The sequence below is a fragment of the Lepisosteus oculatus genome, chromosome 3 (assembly GCF_040954835.1).
Source record: "Lepisosteus oculatus isolate fLepOcu1 chromosome 3, fLepOcu1.hap2, whole genome shotgun sequence".
NCBI lineage: Eukaryota > Metazoa > Chordata > Actinopteri > Semionotiformes > Lepisosteidae > Lepisosteus > Lepisosteus oculatus.
Genome location: NC_090698.1, coordinates 43,207,511 through 43,222,014, shown reverse-complemented (window position 1 = coordinate 43,222,014; position 14,504 = coordinate 43,207,511). Strand labels below are relative to the sequence as shown.

Genomic DNA, 14,504 nt, shown 5'->3' with positions numbered 1-14,504 from the left:
TCCAGCATGTCTTTGTGTCACAGGTGCCGGTCCAGGCTCCCGTGAAGTGTGTGGTTTAAGACCCTTTGCAGACGGTATAATCAAGATGTAACTGGAAAAGGACAACTGGGAAAACACGATGAGGATCAGGACAGGATGACAGACAGGGCAGCGTGACAATGGTGATCCAGTGCTCGGGGGGTGTGGCGCAGGCGAACAAGTCCAAACAGTTCAAAAGGGAAACTGGAGCGCAGTCCAGGGTCCAGGTGTTGGGAGAACCATCCAAGACGGACAAGGTTAAAATCCGGAACAGGAACAGGGAGTAAAAAACAGGATAACGAGGCCAGGCGCTTAGAGCCCCGGACTCAGACGGTCAGGACACCGGGGAATAAGACCAGCCCTTGGGCTACCCGTGAGCCTGGGAAATAGGCAAGCCTTGTGGCATCCATCTTCCAGTGCTGTGTGAGGAATAGCGGGAGTGCCTGGCTTAAATAATAACAGGCAAAACAGGGGGCAGATGCACATAATAAACTAAAATCCGAGAGGGTCGGAGCACCCTTAAGAGGAGGGATGACGATCGAGGCACTTTGGACTGTGGGAGGAAACTGGAGCACCCAGAGGAAACCCACACACACATGGGGACAACATACAAACTGCACTCCAGGAGAGCACCCCAGGTCCAGAACTGAACCCAGGGCCCCAGTGTTCTGAGGCACCAATGTTAACCATTGTGTTATTAATCAATGTTAACAAGTGTAAATTATTACAAGGAGGTAGGAACTACATTACAACCATAAGATGGATGGCTCTGGCCATGAAAATTCAACTTACTGTAGGAGAACTTAGGATTTGAGTGTACATGTTAACAGATACAATAATTGTTCTTCTATAGTAAATATGGGGACATGTTAAAACTTTGAGAAAACTTTGATTGACATTAAGACATTATGTGGGCAATGCTGGACAACATCAAGACAGTAGTGGTGCAAGTACTGTATGTTCAGGACAAATATTGCCTTTAAAAATCACTGTGGTGGTAGCTGCGAAATTGAATGATATAAACAATTTACTATAGTACGCTGGCCCTAATTCTATTACACCATGTCACAATATGTCCTTTAATGGAATAGAAAATGTGAAGTTTTTATTATTCACCTTGTTTTAAGTAAATCTTAGAGTTGTGCTCATATAAGTAATGGGAACCACTGGTAAAGCTATGAAACTATACTTTTTACATTTATCACTTAATTTACAGTATTTGCCAAAGCAATTTTCATTGTAACGGTTATTTTATAACGGGCTCCACTGCAACGATCGTAAAATGGGCTTATTTTAAAGGAAAAAGATATAAAGAAACACAGGATTGTCCCATCTGAGAAACAGGTTCACATAATCCATGCTACATTACTTTGACGAAATTAGTTTTAATTGAAATAAATATACGATGTGGAATTAATATAAGTGTGGGAAAATGTTTTTTGTTGGTTCATTAGAAATTTCTGAGAACAGACTAAGAAGCCTTTGTTAAGACTGAGAAAATCGTGGAAGAAAGCACTTGCGCAATGTCCCGTCACTACGCTTCAACTTAGCGCTGGTATTTCAGCACCACGGCCAGCTCCAGCAGTAGGAGAAACTTGGAAAAACCCAAAAGCAATATGTGTCATACATAATACGTTAGCATAAGAATTCCAGATACATTATAGATATTCTCCCTAATGCTTGATATGTGATATTTATTCAGGAATGATAGCTCAAAATTCGCTGTTTCCAAGGTGATGTGACAAGCCGTGAAACGGAGTAACATGCTCACTTTCAAAAATACTACATTGTGTTCTGTGGTCAAAACAATTTTTAAAATGGAAGATATACTGTACAGTACACTATATAGATGGCAGCTGTCTTCTAATAAAAAAAAAACAAGCCGAGTCTTGATATACACTAATTTGATTTCCATCCTTTTTGTCGTGAATACTTCACAGGCATTTATGATCACTGGATCACTGCGGATAAGGATCCAAAACGTTAAAAAATAGATTTTTTATGTCATGGGCTGTTATACAGTCCACAGACTAAGTGGCTAAGGTAGGCGCACGTGTGTCGTGGAAACATATAATCGGAACACAGAATTATGAGATAAAAAAAACGTTACCAGTAAAGAGTATTTAACACGCTATTAATTCTGTTCTACTGTATATTCTGCGGCTGTAATCCTAATATCATTTTGCTTCTATTGCTTTATTCTTACCTTAATTCTGAAGCTAAAATACCCATCCTCACATTTCTACCAACTAGCTGTTCAGCAAAGTGGATTGTTCACTTCACTCCCTGGGATACATTTATTGATTGCATTCTCCCTATGCTCTTCTCTCTCCCTCCCTCTCTGCCTCTCTCACTCACTGCTGGTGTTCTGTTCCTTCTTGTAGTACTGCAGAGGCTGAAGTGCAACGTCAAAATATTCCCCGGTAGTTACTACATCAGTTTCTGTGATATTATTGTGGGATATCAGATATATTCAATCCAAGACACCAACTGCTAATTTTGTGCGATGGTATCTGCTTTGAACAGTCCATCCTGCTAATCGGGTAAGGGGAGATTTTTCTTTTTCTATGAATAAAGTAGAATGGAAGATTTTCACAATCTCTGGTTAAGATATTTTACCTGCATTATAACCAAATAATAAAAGTGCAATTATTCTGAATGGTATGTTTGCGTGGAGTGCCTTTTTGGTAAAGAGAACTGGTAGAATTTTAACGTCCACAAAGAAGTTTATTTTGTATATCGCGGAGAGCAGGGGACTTTTTATCTGCATTATGCCATACATTTAATGCACTTAAAAACGCTTCAACATGTGCTCGCAACTTCAGTCTGGTTCGTCCTGTTAAGTACAGATAACTTTTAGAAAGAAAAAAGACTGTTTCGACATTGTACACATTGCTTATAATATGCAGTACATGTTTAAGCATATAGTTGGTACTGTAACACTTTTCATCCTTTTGAAAGTTTACTGGAGTGTTTGATAGAGTTGATAAAATAATTATCGAAATAAGAAAGTTTTCTAGAAATTAATTGCGCAAAATTTCATTTTATCGCATAAATACAATTATTATAGTAAAATTATTCACTCATGCGAAGGAAGAAACTGATGCAGCGAATGAGCAGTGCAAGTAACAGTAGTAAAATCAATTTTGCAAAGACATCTTTCCCCATACTAATACTTAGAAGCAGTTCTCATTTTAAAGCAAGGATTTGAAAACCAAGAAAAAAGTTATTTGTCGAGGCTTAATTTCACTTGAACTGCATGTCTTGCACAAAACAATGTACAGTATAAGGTGTTACGATTGCTGTTGAAAGACAAGGTTTTTCATGTACTGTATGTCTCCGTGTTTCTAACAGTATAAAAATACTTGTGCCATACGTTAACAGAGGTCAATCAGATATGGGGACTAGTAATCAAGGAAGGCATCGGTTAACTACTCCAGCAACGCTGTGGTGCAAAATTTGTATTACAGTCATTTGCTTCAGGCGCACAAAGCACTCTGCATTACGCAAAAAGATCCATCTATTTAAGTGGAGCTCGATGCTGCGGGTACTGAGTCATCTTGGGATTGCAGTTTCACAAAGGAGGGGATTGATTCCAAAGCACAATGTCAGGGCACCAGAAATCTTATTACAAAAGGCAGATTGCGTCAGACTTCAACCTGTGATTAATGTCATTTTGGTTCTTACAAACAGTATTAGACTGATGACTTTTTGGAAAGGGCTTACGCAGAGGGTAAATCCACAGTGCGTGAAATGACCGATGCATGTGATCTGAGCAAGGGAGTTATTGCAGAGAACATGGAATCTTCTTAACTACATTTCACTCCTGTGTAAATAACGATCCTGGAAAAATTAGCCAGCCGTACAATTGTGTTTAAATAAAAGACACCGACTTAAAGAAAATTAAGAACAAAAGCGTTCTTAAATTGCTAAGAAATGTAACACATTAACGAGAAAAGATGTCTTTTAAAGCAAACTAAAAAAAAACCTTGCACTTCAGAATAAATCATTAAATTAAACTATGTTTTTCGGTGGAAATACCAACTGTACAGTATATACAAGACACTTTCATTTAATATTTAGGCAAAAACAACATAAAATACTCATGTAAATATGTTTAAATATATTGAATGATTCTTTTATTGTGACTGCTGCTAAGTCATGAAACATACTTTTATTTTTTTGCGATTTCATTTCATTTTAATTGAATCTCTAGGCATTATATACTTTAAATGGAAATCTTTTAATTCTTATTCTTATTCAGGTCTTGAATCAATTTAGGGAATGCAGGATTTTTGTATTTAACTAAAACTCAGTCCTCCTATGAATGTGCATCAATTAATTAAGCTCTTATTGATTTTTATTAATAAAGTCGAACTAAAATTAAGTTAATGGCCTCTTCAAGATTGAAAACAGAGCTGCTGTTTAGAAAGTGTTTAATATAGCCATTCAGTATTAGCATTTCAAACATTTTTAAAAATGTGTCAATAACCTATAAAAGCTGTTATTTTTGAGTGAATAACACAACCCAATGTATACTCAATGAGTTTGTGAAGTCTTAAAATCAGTTCACTAACAACTATTTTACATTCCATGTACAGTACTGCCTTACCATGCCTTGCACAAGACAAGATGGCGTACTGAGTACATTCTCTTATTCATCACTGATGTGGTTTTTCCATATTAATACCAATATTGATATAGATCATATTGATATGAATAAAGAAAAACCGAACATTTGCAACCATAAAACTCTCATCTTTCATGTTGTTTTAAAATTAACTTACTTATTATTTAATTTACATCTAAACTCCCCAATGCACCTTTGGAAAAACACTTTTCCTACTGAAAAGCACAAGAACCTGAAACCATAAGAAAGGTGACTAATGGACCAGGGCATTTAGCCCATCTTGATTTCTTTGCTGCTGTGTGCGTGTTATATTCAGTTATGTTCCCATAATGATGTCGCTAAAGTGGACTGGTGAGATCATCTAATGACAATAAATGATATTTTGAGCATTGGAAAACAACTGGATTATAGCTCAAATAATAAAGTATAAGATGGGAGTTAATGAGTCTTGAATTAATAAGATGAAATAATCAATTAAGATAAAAATACATATACCAATTTCATTAACATGCTTGGTGCATCTTCTTAAACTCCAAAATTTATCCAATAACTATGTTGTCAAATGGGTGATTTGTCTTAAGCTCTCATGACTCTTAGAGTAAAAAAAAATGGCACTTTCAGGTCTAAAATGTGTCTCCTCCTAAAATGCATTTCAAAGATGGGCATGAAGTAGTGACATGAAGTGACTTATTCTTGAATGCTTGAATGAAAGCTCTTCACACCTGCCCCTGTTAAAGATAAAGGAGATAAGGTTTCTTCAACCTGTTTATAATATTCATTTGACTTCAGAATTATCATGGTTACTTATCTATACATTCCTTGCAAGGGAGCAAAAAAAGACCTTGTAGTGTTCTGACCAAAGCTGAACAGGATTTTTATGAATGACTAAGGAATCAATGAATGACTCTACCACAAATAAAGCAATGTTTTGCTTTGTGTTAGATTCTGCACTTTTCAATACATACTTGTATGCAAGGACATTTTCATAATTTCTTCTTATTGTGTAAGGGACAATGATGAATCACAATAAGTATGTAAACTGTTTTCAGAGGCTGCTGTTTTAATTTAGTAAAACCTATTTTGCACATTGTTGTATTCATGCTACTGTACCCATACTGTACAGTATGTAGCACTTTTCAATATTGGAATTAATTTGCTAAATGTGTCTCTAATTTTTAGGTCCTTTTGTATTTTCTTTTTTGCTAATACTGCATCTGCTGCATCCTTAACCAGGATAAGCAGTCTGGTCCCCCTGTTTATATAACGTTTATAAAATGATCAAAGTTACTAACCACCTGAGTGGCTCAGAAAGCAAGTTCACATGCTCAGCTCTATGACCCTGAGACTGATGGTTCGAGACAAGACTATGATATTGGAGTGCAAAAGCTCTATACAACTAACTGAGTACTGTTGAAGACTGGAGTGCTTGAGTAAGCTTGGGAGTTCCACAGCTTCCTGCACAGCAATGTTTCCTGTGACCTACTGTGGCCATTTAAGAGCTTGCAGTAGGACAGTCACAGATGCACTTTTCCTCTAGGTAGTGCAAGATACTGTGCAGCTTGTACTGTGTCAGAAGAATGTTTTCATTTTCCCCATGAGAGCTTTTAGGTTCACAATACTAAAAATAGAAACAACTGTAAGCTCAAAATTTGGATTTGAAAACAAGAAAAATATTACTTATCAAAAAAACAGGTATGTTGTGATTCTATATCTAGATTACTGATAGAAATCAGAAAGAGCAGTGGACCCAAGACAGATCCATGTGGCACACCTCTGTTTCTACTCACTTATTAACAAATTCTCAGTCCATGCACACACATGGTCTTGGATGTCTCACATCTTTTAATTGTATTTTTTTACATGCAAGATCTTTCTACTTAATAATACTGTTAACGTGGATTATGCTGTATATTAGCTGCTTCTCAGTCTTCATACCTTTATATACTGTAGTACATCCTACTGATTTACATTTTCCTGGTTCAGTTTTGTTCCCTTTTCTGTTTAAGTATATTTCATTTACATTTATCCATTCACTGGAAGCAACTTTTTTAAAATTTAGTTCAGAGATCATAATCAGTGGTATCTCTTTTTCAAAAATATATCAAAAGTAGTCAATTAAATACAACCAGAAATCTGTACTGAAGTTTCTGCCAGTTTATTCATTTCAGTTATCCAATACAAAGAAATATTTCACTTTCAATTACTCTATGTTAAGCTTATTGAAAGCAGAGTAAGGTCTATCTTTAACCCGGGCATGGTTTTGATTCTTCTTTTGATTTAGTCATCAAAGCCTATTATATTATAATATACAGTATATAAACATATTTGTTAAAAAATCTTAAAACATGTAGGCCCAGAAAAAGATAGCTCAAATGGTTTTATAGATCAGTACAAAACAATTTAGGAGAAGTCCAGCACATACAGTATGTGGTGTGTGTAAAATGATTGTTGCTGACGGAAACAGAAAGAAAGGAAATCAAGAAACTAAACTACAAACTCATGCAAGAAACAATAAAGGAAATGTCGAAAAAGGAAATAAACATGCTATTCTATATCAAAACAATACAAGGGATTTTGTTCAGTACAGCCCCAAAACAGCAAGCAACAGTAAACACTGGAAACAACAACAGCGGGCTAATTGTCGACCATTAAAGGTAAATAGTAGAAGTATCAGAATTTGACAATGTTTTAATGATTGGAATGTACAGTATTACTGTCTTTTTGTAGTTGGAATAGAATGTCATATCCATTGGACTCCTGTCTACTATTTGCAAGCTTTATTTCATACTGTAATAGTCTGCATCTTCTGAAAACAATCTTGAGACTCTACCACATATCTATTAGATTTTTACAATACACTTGTTGTTGAAAATGTTGCAGATCTCTAGTGATTTTCTTAATTCTGTTCCCCTTCTTATCTGAAGGTTGTATTGGTTGTTTGGAGAAAAGATAAGAGATCAATACAAACATCTGCTTTTTCCAGAGCCTAAATACATTGGGATAAACATTTCAGTTTGCATATACTGAAACAGACCAATTAATGCAGAGAAATCAACTTTACTACATAAATTCTTAATTTTGCTGTGTAGTAAAAAATTAATAATTTATTTTTTGTAATGTAATCCTACTATTTTGCCATTTAGCATTTTATCTATATTTCTGTATTACCTCAAAATAGGACAATAAAGAACAGCAACACAGTTAGAATTAATTTATTGTGAATCTACAGACGTTTTTTTCATGCACCCAAAGTTTGTCAGAGTTCCTGTAAGTGGAGTATCCTTGTGTCTACTGACTTTTGCTTGTGCTGTAACAATGTTAGTTTGCTTTTAGTGTGGGTTTCTGCTCTTAAATGGTGATTTTCAAAGATAAAGGCTTTAGTTTTAAATTAAGAAAACAATTAAAGGACAAAATAAAACCAATAAATAATAAAAGTTTCCGTTCATCAATCTATAATAAAGTTAGTATGAAAATCAGCAAATACAGGGTCAGTTCAATATATGAGTTGGAAAATGTGCTGTAAGGTTTAAATAAATACAGACAGTATCTCACATATTCTACAACATATAGATACAAATGTTATTTTTGAGGTTCAAAATTGAAAATACTGTTTGAATTTCTCTGGTTGATGTTGTTGATTACTACACAGCCGCTGTGTTAAAAGCACATATAATGTTTTAAAAATAAGAAGAGGCTTTCCCACCTTAGTTTTTTGGTATTTCTGTTCTCTCACTCAGCCAAGTGCCATATGAATCAGTTAAATAAACCATCTCTGGGATCTGGCTAGGTCATACACCTATATCTCATGTTGTAAACTGATGTCTTCTGTTCTAATCTTGAATGTACTTACAGTAAAATTATACTTCTCTCCTGGCTCTGGTTGCATGAAAATATTAATGAACTTAATATTCCGATTGTATATACGTACCTGGAGTATATATTGAAATATTTTCAAACAACTATTGTATTGACTTCAATGTGTTCAAGAAAACCCTTTAATTCAAAGAACACTGAAAGGAAGAACTGTGGGAAAATGTAATCTAAGACCTCCTATGGAAATTGCTAGTGTTTGTCATTCTATTCATTACACAAAGAATCCCCTACTCTGCCTTACATACACACACTTATCAAACAATTAGATACAGTAACTTTGTGTTTTGTTTCGGTACCAATACAGGACTCAGTTTAAGACGAATCCTCTGAATATAAGGTTGCTAGTATTCGGTTCCTTTTTGCTTTGATGAAACCGTACGATCTCCGTGCATTTTGCTTCTACAAACTCAAATTGGCATAGCCAGTAGTGTGTTTTTTACACATCTTGGCTCTCAGCTGCAATGCCACATACAGGTGAGAACGTGGACATGTAGGCTGACACCTCCAACTCACTCACCTACGGCCCACTCATGTTTTTACATGTCAGACACAATGCAGCTCCCATACAGCCTATTGGAGAAGATGTCTGTCCCTCACCAACAGCTCTGCATGTCTGCAAGCATGAGGGGGACCATCAGGGTTGCTGTGTTGCTCAACATGATACTAGTTGTCAGATTGTGCATTCAAGGTAACCTGGGTAGTAATGCCACTTCGATGAAATTTCTCTCTCTCTGCGTGACAAAGCACCTGCAGTTGCTACTCTGCTGCCCACTCGTGCCTTCATTTTACTTTTTAATTATTTTGATCAAATCAGCTACTTGTGAATTCAAAGGCGGGTGTCTTGTTTAAATTGGTTACAGTGATGGTTAATATTAATTACCCACCATCTGTGTATTCAAATTTCAAGTTGTGTAATTTGAGTGTTTAACATTTAACTTGGAAGAGAAAGTGAAACGTGAATTAAAAGATACTGTGGCGGTAAAAATCCAGTTGTAGTCTAATGGAAAGCACTTGATAACAATAGGAACATTTGTTTTCAGTGGCACATATACAGTAGTATCTTTATACCATGACAGAAATCAAATACATAAAATATATCTGTAATATTTCTTTCTTGTGTAGCTTCAAAGCATGTTAAGCATGACATGACTTATCTTCTATTGTTGTCCTAATTTCACATTGTTGGTAAATATACCCCTAAATGAGCTACAGTATATGTAAGTGTAAATGTTTGGTCAATGGTGCAAACCTTCCTTCAGGCTGATATGACAACATCTCTGTGAAGAATAGTTTCTCTGATATTATCTATTTCTTTGAAGAAAACAGAATTTGAGAAGGGTAAGAGAGCCGTGAAATAAAAATGACAAGTGATCATAACACTTTTGTCTCTGTGATTGAGCACGATCAATCATTTTTATCAAAGTGCTCCCATATAGTTTTAACTGTTGCAAAAAGAAGGCATCAGCTCTTCACTTAATGCAGTGTTTTCACAGAAAATCAAAATTGGGGTTTAGATGTACATTGTCCAAACAGGGCACAGTGGCTCACTGGTTAGCATTGCTGCCTTTGTAGCACTGGGGACCCATAGTAGGTTAAATTCCTCACCTGGGGTGCTATCTGCATAGTTTGTGTGTTCTGCATGGGATTCCTCCAGGTGTTTTTTCTTTCACAGTCCAAAGACATGCTGTTAGGTTAATTTAACGTTCCGGAAAACTGGACCTGGTGTGTGTAATAAACTGAATGTGCACATCTGTGTGTGCCCTGTGATGGACTGGCATCCCGTCCAGAGTGTACTTCACTTTGCAGGATAAGCTACAGCTCCCTCGTCATCCTGTATTGGATAAAGGCAATTAGAAATTGGATGGATGGATTAACACAGGTTTGTACTTTACTGGTTATAAAAAATAATTGACAAATAGATGATGAGTTAGGGTGGGTTAAAGCTGTAGCTTTTAAAAGCACAGCTAAAAAAGTGAGAGAAATACAGATTCGAACTTGCCCGAACGCACCACATTAAAAGAATGCTTTCCTGAAGACAGGATTGCATATTTTGTAAGGTCCTTCAGAAAAGGTCTCCTTCTACTTTAGTTTACCTGAAGGACTGCAGGTAGAGGTTCTGACTGTTGTGGCAGTTGTTCCTTCAGCAGCATTACGAAACACTGATCAGAAAGGGCAAGATCAGGTGGATGAGGGGGAGGAGTAGCTGGAAGCCATATTGTGCCAAGTTGCAGGTTGAACATGGGGAACTTGAATCAGAGTTTTGTCTTGAAGCATGAAAATGTCTTGCCAGAGTTCTCCTAGTGCACAGCTTTCTTAAGGCTAGCTACAGTAGCTGCTTTCAGCTGTATTTTTTCTCAAACTTGTGCACTTGCTGTTCTACACACTTGAAAAAGTTTGCGATCTTACAGCCACTTCTTCTTTGTAAATATTTTATTTTTGGTAAAGAGTCTTATAAATGATTAATGCATGTGAAGCAACAGCAGCTGTGAAAGATTTATGGCAACTGTATTTGCGTGAATGTCACATTTCAGTTTCAGTTATTCAAAAGCATTCCTTCATTTTACCTATTTACAATTTTCATTTCTCCTTAATTGGGATGGACGTGCATTTTTCCAGAGAGTTTTCATTGTCAATAGCATTAAGCAGACTTTTTTTTTATGAATGGCTGCTTCTTTTTTCATTTTCACATCTGTGTAATTCCTCAGACAATTACAGTAAGTAGTTTAAGGTAATTCTTTTCAGATAAACCAAAAAATGTTAAATAATGCTACCACAGGCAACTTAAACAAAAATGGGCACCTTTTAGTCAGGCCATGTTCAGCACAGTCATCCATATGACAACATTTTAATTGCTTTGTTCTGTATTTATGTGGATTGCATAATTCAGGTATTGATTGGAGTGTCATGAATCTCTTATCTTCAAAGTGCAGGGTAGTTTAATGGTCAGAAAGAGCATTTCTTAATTAATGATTGTAGGTATAACTCTTTGGATACACAGTAAAAAAGGATCTATGCAGGAGCATACTACACTGCCAAGATGGTTAGTGGCTTTGAAACATGACACTACCTCAGAACAAAAGCCCATGCTACAAAGAGAATCAAGAAGTAAGAAAGTTGTTATTCATTGTAATGCTTAAGATCAGGCGATGAATGAGATAGCTCCTATCTTTGAAGCTATGCATCTTCACTGTCTTTAAAACCTTCTTTTTAAGCTCTTAAATGTAATGGGTTATGTAACACTGAGGAAAAAAATTAAAGTTTTCACATTTGTATTTTTGAAAGGGTCTAAGAAATATGTTACTTTTTTCACTTGAGTGTGTACAGTATAGTGTTGCAGTCTTTTCCTCAATATTAGCATTGACGTCTGATGAAATTTGGTAAAACAAGACAGCCCAGACTTTGAGTGCAAATATAATCCTGTTAAACTTGAAATAATTACATATTCTGTACTGGAGCAGTCTCTCCATTTAGAGACTGAATCTGGCTGATCTGCATTATCAGGCATTAAGAAGACTTTCTTTCAGGAAGACAGTAGGTAAATTTGCATTTTTTAGGAATTTTCCCATGAAATTATTTTTTCAGTCTTGGAATTAGGTCTTCATTAGATTGCACATTCAAGTGATAAACCATTCTTGTTTTCAAACATGTATTTTTGTTTTCAAATATACCAACACCATGCAAAACAAGCCATTGTCATTGTAGAGCCTTGAAATGTTTTGCTTCCTTGAAAGAAAAGCTGTATCATGAGATGTACAGTAAGTGTCATCAACAAGCACTATTTATTTAACTGAACTTGCAGTAACTTTGGGTAGTAGGGACACTTAATTATATCTACCAGAGAAGAAAGGTATTGAGACTGTGTACAGTATAAGTATATAAAGAAGAGAAACATTATGAAACATTAATTTTCTTTTAAAAAGTCAATTTCTGAAATGACAATTTATTAATTTATTATCTGAGATGGAAGTATAGATTAATAATAGGGTGTGGAATTGTACTATATTACATCTTTGTGCAGTGTTGCTGAGTGTAGTTAAGCCTGTTTCTTTGGATGTTAAGTTTAACATGTGTCAACACAGGGCTGACAGTAGCTAGACCCTAATGAAGAAAGCATCATACAGTATTAACTCATTTGTGTTGTAGTACAAAATGCTTATTGTCATAATAATAATAGTTTTATAGAGTGTTCTTATTCAAGGACACCAAAGCCTTTTACACAATGGAGGGGTCCCATTTCATCTACCATTCTACATATTCTACAGCACCAAAGTTTGAACATTTGGTCCCCATGGTAGAGTACTGTTTCTCTGTATCACAGGTACTAGTTTGGTCTTACTTGGAGGCCCTCAATCCTAGTGCTAGATTTAACCTTAACATAGTGACCTATTTTAATATTCCAACATAAGTGTGGGAAATTACTATCCTCCATTGATACTATATACATATTGCTATTGTAATACCTTCTGAAGTGTTTATACAGTAAGTTGATTGCATTTATACCTTGTCTGAATTTGTTGGTTTTTAGCATACACCTATTGCTAAACCTTCAGAAGTTTTATTTTTCACCACTTTTGGATTGTGATACTGTCTTACTTCAGTTCCTCAATCTATGGAAACCATTTAATGTAAAGTTTCACACATCCAACGCTTTTAGCTAGCCCGTGTTTCTGAAACAATAATAATTTTATGTGAATACGTTAAATAAAACCCTTGCATTTTATTTGTTAACCTTATACAGTTGAGTTATAATCATTTAAATGGTTAATGTACTCCTGTTTTTTTTAGATTACACCATCCTGCAGTAATCTCTCTACTTCCATGGTTTCCAAGATTAAATACTTCTCATCTACTCATATGATTCCTTAATATATTGGTGCTCCTCTGGTTCACATGCCACTCATCCCACTTGTACTGACCTCATTTGTTTCAGAAAGACTCTTAGAGCCCTATAAATTATAATTATTATATATCTATTACTCTATGTATGCACATTACATAATCCTTATGAATACTAAACTGAGAACATTCTACTTGTTTTTACTTAAACTGATAAAGTGATTTGTAATTTACATTTTGCAATGTGGATTTGTAATGTAAATGCAAAAGTAATTTACATTTTATTAAAAGTTATGCAGTAACTGAATTATTATTCACATAAAATATTATCCAATAATACATTTTCTGAATGATGATGGCGGCATGCTAATAAAATCACATCATATGTCATATGCAGTATCATATTGCAGTAATTAACACATTACAGTAACTATAATACATACACACATTTTATGCACACATATAAGTATTTTGGCTTAATATTATTAGTCATTTAACCAGCTGTTTTGGAATATGGAGTGTTCTGTTCCCCTGAAACACTCAATATTCCAAAAAGAGAATAAAGACATGGTGTTTTTATCTTCCACCGTTTGCTAAAGCATTAGAATTTTAGTGGAAACAATGAAGATGACAGGGGAAAATGACAGAGCAAGGAAAGTAGAAAACTACAGCTAAACGCTTCCCGTAATTTATGACACTTTATGTGCCTGGCCACTACAATGGGGATGGCTATAAAGCACAACAAATTGAATCCATGCAGGGAAATTCATGTACAAAGCTAGGCAGCAAGCGCCCCAGTTCTTTTCATTCCTGACCAAAGACCACAATAAGCCTGACTCCCGCATTGCACCAAATGGTTCATTAATGCTGTAATGTGAAGTATGCCCTTTAAAATATGCCACTACCTGCTTGCTTTATGTATTTTTGAGACACAAATACCTTTCTAAATGATGGATAAATCTAACCCAACTTATCATGTTCTATGAACTTTCTGTAAAATTGTGGCTTGGTTTTTGCCTTTGATTAATATGTTGTGAGAAAAATGTTGTTGAAACTTATTACCCCTGCCCACACACTGTCATTGAAATTGTTACTGATCGTGCTAAAACAAAGTTTGGTGAATTTTGCAATGTAATGTTGTATGTGC

General features: G+C 35.4%; 1 protein-coding gene across 1 annotated transcript in view; it reads left to right on the top strand.

The window, feature by feature from the left end:
- Positions 1–2,327: 2,327 nt before the first annotated feature.
- sv2ca (synaptic vesicle glycoprotein 2Ca) overlaps positions 2,328–14,504 on the top strand; it is a 104,696-nt gene continuing 92,519 nt past the window's right edge. Inside the window, exon 1 of the mRNA XM_006626713.3 lies at positions 2,328–2,561. The gene's annotated coding sequence lies outside the window, so the exon portion shown is untranslated. The remainder of the gene's footprint in view (positions 2,562–14,504) is intronic.